At 47.8% G+C, this 6,613-nt stretch overlaps 1 non-coding gene across 1 annotated transcript; it reads left to right on the top strand.

The window, feature by feature from the left end:
- Positions 1-2,221: 2,221 nt before the first annotated feature.
- On the top strand, positions 2,222-2,294 carry TRNAR-CCU. The gene has a single exon. It is a non-coding gene; the product is annotated as a tRNA-Arg (tRNA).
- The last annotated feature ends 4,319 nt before the right edge of the window (positions 2,295-6,613 follow it).

Raw genomic sequence — 6,613 nt, forward strand, 5'->3', positions numbered from 1 at the left:
TACAGGCATCTCCTCTGTCTTCAGAGGGCACAAGGGCAGCTATTGGAAGACTTAGGTGGGGATTAGAGAGGGGGTTCCCTCTGCCAACAGACAAAGCCCACCCTCAGTTGGGGCAGCCTGCAGGGAGAATGGCAGGATCTGTCCCAGGAACTGGATAGCTGGTGGTTAAGATCCCTGTGCAAACAAAGGCAGGTAGGAGGAGGAGGGGAGACTGACTGTCAGGAAGACAGGGTAGAGGGAGGTGAAGAGGAGTGAGCCCCCTGCCTGGTTCAGGAGTGGCAGCATGTTGAGAGGTCCATCTGCAGCCAGCCGGGGTCGGAAGGGCATTGGTTTTGCAAGCGTGCACAAACCTTCCTCCACGGATTTGCGATGTTGGACTGATGCAAAAACGGGTTGCTTTTTTTTTTTTTTTCTGGAAGCATTCCATTTCTTTGAGCTGTCCTGTGCTTCTGGTAGGACCCGCCTTTCACATCTCCCCTCCCTCCTAGCAGGGCACAGGAGGTGGGCACAGGACCCCAGCCTGGCCAGGCAGAGTGCCCCCCCACCCCCTGCCCCGCCGCCCTCCCAGGATCGGTCAATGACTCCCTGGGCAGTGGCGTCACAGGGAAGAGCCGCCTGCCTGTTTGGGGCACTGTGCTAGAAGAGCATGATCTGGGGGGCCGCAGCTGTTTTCCTGTGTCCAGGGAGAACCCATGTGCAATAGTGGAGAAGGACAACCCAGTTTGAGAGTGAATAGAGACGGCGGCACAGGGGTCCTGGATCCATTTGGTTCTGATGCCAGATCCACCCCGTCCCCTCCAGGGAAGTCCATCACTAAGCCACCTCCCTCACTCTTCGTGCTTGTCTCAGTTTGAGTTACGTGTCTGTCCCTTGCCGCCTTAAAGCTCTGACCAGGACAGGGGATATTTCGGTACAGGAAGGACCCCACAGTCTGTGAAAATAGCCTGCCAGTGTGTAGACTCATAATCATGGACTGATGCAAAGAGTAAAACAGGCAGGTGCAGCTCAGCTTGAGAAAGTCAAGGCTTTTCAGCCCCTTGGGAAGCTCTCATCGACCTATGGCTCATTGATAGGCTGATGGTAAATTCTCCTTCTCCATTCGTCCAGGAAGGTTCATTAACGGGGTGAGTGTTCTGGGGGAGTGAACGAAAAGAGGAGAAAGTTCTTACCCAAGAAAAGTCCATGGAGACGTTGAATTGATCGAAGACTGCTTTCTCTGGGCAGGTCCCAGGGTTTGAAATGGAGTTCCCTGCTTCGGGCATGCCGCGTCTCAGCCAGAGCCTTCCCTCAGACTCTCCTGGGGTTCCGATTAGGATCTTCTGCAGAAGACAGGGCTTTGTGCCTTGGAGCATTTAAGTCTGTCTGTCCCTGCACTGACAGGGCGATACTGCGTGGGGCCTGTGGCCTGGGGCACTGGCTTCAAACACAGACCATCTGTTGGTCAGACTTCTTGCTCTTTCCAACCTTCTCTATCACTTTTTCTGAAATTGGGAACATCTCCCAAACCATCAACCAAATGCAGTCCGTGGTGTTCCTTTCTGAGTATCCCCACAGGAGAGATGGGGGACACAATGAATAAAACCAGCCATCTTTGCTCCCCACCTAGCAAAGGGACCATTTGGTCAGGCTGCGATCACATACCACTCCTGTCTTCCGTTTGACTTCACATGGTGAAAACTGTCTAGAAGATGGGGCAGGAACTTCAAATCATATTCCCTCACTGATCCCTCTCTAGAAGCACTGGGAAAAGTACATTTTTTGTCATGAAACAAATTACAAGTCAAGCCCAGGCTCCACTACTTACTTGCTTTGAACTTTGAATAAGTTCTGTGTGCTTCTGAACCTCAGTTTTCTGCTCTGTACAATGGGGATAAAAATACTGCAGTGTTGAAGACTGTTTCAGCTGTGAATGCCATAGGTCTGAATACTGTGGCTTAAAATACTCATGTAAAAGACATCCAAGGATGCTGGTTGTCAGGGGCTAGGGAGAGGGTAAATGGGAAGTTAGTGTGCAGTGGATACAGAGTTTCAGATTTACAAGATGAGAAGAGTCCTGGGGAAGGATAGTGGTGATGGCTACACAACAGTGTGAATGTATGTAATACCACTGCACTGTACACTTAAAAATAGCTAAGATGGGAAATTTTATGTTATGTGTATTTTGTATTCTAACTCAAATCAAATTTTTAAAAAATTTAATTAAGAAAAATGATATAGGGGTGCCTGGCTGTCTTAGTTGGTAGAGCGCATGACTCCTGATCATGGGGTTGTGGGTTCAAGCCCCACATTGGGCATGGAGCCTACTTAAAAAAGAAGAAGAGGATATATATGAAAACCAAAACCAAAAAGACTTCCAAGGCAGGAAGCTTGTAGGATGGGTCTGTGAAATCATGGACCTGGGCTCCTTCAGTCTCCCTGTGCTAGCTTCCATTCCAAAGGTCAACTCATGGTCCAGGGTGGCTGCCAGAGCTCCAGCCATTATGTTCCAGTCTGCAAGAAAAAGGAAGTACATCCTGACTGACCTTTTTAGAAGCCATCCAGAAGTCCACCATAATACTTCCACTTACGTTTCATTGGCTAATATTTAGTCATGTGGTCATGCCTGGCTGCCAGGGAGTCTGGGAAAGGTAGTTGTGGGAGGTGGCCTTTAAAATGGCCTCAGGGTGGGTGGCTCAGTCGGTTCAGCCTCTGACTCTTGATCTCAGCTCAGGTCTTGATCTCGGTCATGGGTTCAAGCCCCACATTGGGCTCCACAGTGAGTGTGGAGCCTACTAACTAACTAAATAAGTAAATAAAAATAAAAATGGCCACAATCATCCCTGCCTCCTGCTGTTCACTCCCTTGTATAATTCTTTCCCCTTGAGTGTGGGCTAGACCTTGTAACTTCCTTCTAATCAATGGAATCTAGCCAAAGTGATGGGAGTTCACTTCCAAGATTAGGTTACAAAAAGATGGTGGCTTCTGTCTTGGATGCCCTCTCTTGCCCTGAGGAAATCCAGCTGACATGGGAGCTGTCCTGTGGGGAGGCCCACGTGGCAAGGAACCGACATCTCTGGCCAACAGCTAGCGAGGACCGGAGGCCTTCAATCCGGCTGTCTCATGAGTGAGCTTGGACGAACATCCTCCTAGTTGGACCTTCAGATCACTACAGCCCTGGTGGACATCTTGACTGCAATTTCTTGAGATACCTGATCTAGAAAGCCCCCAAAATGGACCCACAGAAACAAAATGTTGATTGTTTTCAGCTGCTACATTTTGGGCTTATTTGTTACATGGCAGCAACCAACTCATCCAGTTCTCCCAACGGACACATTCCCTGGGTTCTATGAGTAAGAAGGAAGGGAAGAGGGAATTGGGAAGAACCAGTAGTCACTGCCACCTCTGGCTACCTCATGGGACTGTAGTGAGGATGAAATGAAGTAAGTCTATAAAGTGCCCACCTGCTGTTGGCCAGCGCCCAGGAAGTACCTAAGGAGACGTGATTAGAGTGAGGGGCCACCATCCAGAGTCTATGTGCCAGGCTTCTCACCAAAGTCTTCCAGGAGATACAGCTGTGTTGTTTCTATCGTGTGATTTTCCCTGGGTCCCTCTCCCTCTCCCTCTCACAGCCTCCCACCAATTCCACCAAATCCAGCCGGTAGCATGACTACTCCTACAAAACCAAAGGTCCCCAAGCCAGCCAGTGGGCTCACAAAATGCTATGATTTCAGAGGGGAAGGGGTGTAATCCAGTTTCCCCTTTTGCAGCGTGAACCCCTCTAGAGCAATATCCCAGCTTTCTGCTCTACCAAATTTCTGCACTGCTACTGCAGAGGCAGAACCCAGGATTTGGAACATTTATTGAGTTCCTGATTAAAAAAAAAAAAATGACACTAGTTCAACCCAATTTTCTCTCCCCAAGAGGAGCGGAGGTCAGGTTTATGGGACATGGGGTGGTTTCTGAGTGAATGAGCATCATATTTCTTCCTGGTTTTCCTTTGGGCTTTTGGGGACCTTTCCTCTTGTCTGTCTAGAGAGACCTAAAGTCCTTACAGTGTCCTCAAGAGCCTAACCCCGATGGGTGTAACTGGGAGAAAAATCTAGAGAGTGCCCCCCCTGGGTCCCATGGTAATGTGTACACCTCACAAGGGCAAGAATTGAGTCCCCCTCTTGAATTATAAGCCCCAATATGTAGGTTTTTTTTTTTTCACTGCGGAAGAAGGTGGACTCCCAAATTATTTCACACAAAATGAGATCTCAATTTTTCACAGTGGGTTGACAACGAATGACCAAAGCCTTTCAGTGAAAACAAATATTCTAGGGAGGGAGGGAGAGAGAGAAGAGACAAATCCCAAGACTTTTTTTCTTAATCTCCTTCAATAATAATGGAAGATAAAATATGCCCATATTCTTGCTCGTTATTTTTATTAGTGAACCAGGATATACGAGAACTTAATAAAATATTCACAGAAGGCTCAGCTGTATTATTAAAAATCTTCTTTACCAGTCCTTTGAATTTCATAAAAGCAATGATCTCTTTAAAATCACTAGGAGGGGAGAGACGGGTGCATGTGTGGGGTACCGTCATATTTAATGCCGTGTTAACATGCTTTCTTAAAAAAAAAAATGACTTTTGAGCATGACGTTGCAAAAGCTTACCAGGTTCTTGCCTGTTAAATGCAGAGGAGCTGTACCACCGTGAGCGCTGTAGGAGCAGAGACTTGTCACTAATGTCTCTGTGCACACCTAATTGGAGAAGTCCAGCGTGCACCGGGGAGATTAAGCGTGGAGAGGCCACGCACTCTGAGTTTAGAAAGTTGTCACAACAAAATGATGCGTGGAGTGTTCCAACACCCTCTCTTCTTGGAAGGCAGAGCAGACTGGACAGAAGGCACTGTGTGTGAACGAGTGGGGGTGCATGTGTGTGTGCATGCACGCACACTCACACACGCATGTGCATACAGGGGCTTCAGGTGGAGAGGAGTGTTCAGGAGGAAACTAATGCTTTTGCTCTGATACAGAGCAGGAGCATTTCTTAAGCAGTCGGGAGCTGGATAGGTGTCTCACTTGAGTCCTCCTGATGAGTAATTAATTGCTCTTTGGCTTAGTGACAGAATTACAAACTGGTACTTGGGTGATTGTTTTTCTTTACCCCGCATTCTGCCATTACATTCTCTATTAGGAATTGGATATGCTCAAAAGATGTAGTGAGTTGGCTGTTGGCTAACAATGGGCCTCTTGTGTCATCCGTAGGCAACATTACCTTGAGTTCCTCTGACCCTGGCATCCACACTTAGCAGGTGGCAACTTCCTAGCCCTCCCCTTTTCCGACCTCAGGGAGTGGCCTTGAAACCTCAGAGCTAAAGCTGCACGTACAAAAGTCATTGGTCAAATTGTGTCCCTTGTGGGGGACCCCATGCATACCAGAATTCATTGGGGATGATCTCCCTCTCTCAGCCTGGTTTCCCTCACCCCACGCTCTGCACCTGCCCACCTCTCAATGTCGTGGGTGGTCATGCATTTGCAGTGAAGCATGAATATTGTTCTCTCTTACATTTCGTCATGGGAGTCCACCTCAACCGAAAGGTAGCAGGGATCTGCGTGGATGGCTGTCTTGGGGCTGGATGGTGCATCTGGTGGGGAAAGAATATGATGGACTCACCTTGTTCGTGGGATGGGTCACAGCATTTGCTGCATGAAGCTGGAGGGCCCGAAGCAGTTTCTAAGGGAATCACTAGCTTGGGGACTGCAGGAGGAAGTGGGTAGCCACCGGATGTGGTTTCTAAAAGCAGTGGCACACAGCAAGGGAGTGATGGCAAGGGGAGGCTGTGTGTCCATCCAGTCAGGAGCCCAAGGAGCGAGGTTAGTGAGGGGACATTTCAGGGACTCACCAATACATCTGTACAGTCTCCTCCTTAAACATTTGGAAGAAAACTTGGGGTTTTTTCTGTCTCTAGTTCAGCACTCTAAAAGATTTTTGTCCCAGGAGGATGTGCTGGTGTTTTACCAAAACTAGGACTTCTCACCTGAGGCTTGTAAAGTGCTAGACAGAATCATAACAGTGATAATAAAGACAGACATTTATGTGGCCGTGCTGTGAGCCAGGGATTGTTCTAAGTGCTTTGTGTATGTTTAATAGCTGACTCCTGGCTTGGAACAGGCAGATGGATGGGTCCAGAGGCTGGGCAGGGAGTAGCCAGCAGCCTCCTTGCTGGGATCTGCCAGCATTAGTTAGATGAATGAATTTCACTCCACCAACGTGCGTTTTTTAAATGTCACAATCCTTTTTAAAAAACTTTTTTATTTCAGAAATGCTCCAACTTAATTGAAATAGAATTGACATAGAATGTTGTGGAAGCTGGAGGTAGACAATGTGTTGATTTGATACACTTACAGGTTGCAAAATGATTACCCGCATAGCTTCACTAATACCCGAATGGTGCCCCATTGTGTCACGTGTCACCTTTTGTTTTTTTATGTTGGGAGCATTTAAGATCTGTCTTAGCAACTTTTAAGTATGTAATACAGTGTTATTAATTATAATCACCATGCTGTACATTAGATCCCTAGACCCTGTTCGTCTTATAATTGGAAACGTAACCTTTGACATCCCCCCAGTTCCCCACCCCCAGCCC

Source organism: Ailuropoda melanoleuca, chromosome 10 (genome assembly GCF_002007445.2).
Source record: "Ailuropoda melanoleuca isolate Jingjing chromosome 10, ASM200744v2, whole genome shotgun sequence".
Classification (NCBI taxonomy): domain Eukaryota; kingdom Metazoa; phylum Chordata; class Mammalia; order Carnivora; family Ursidae; genus Ailuropoda; species Ailuropoda melanoleuca.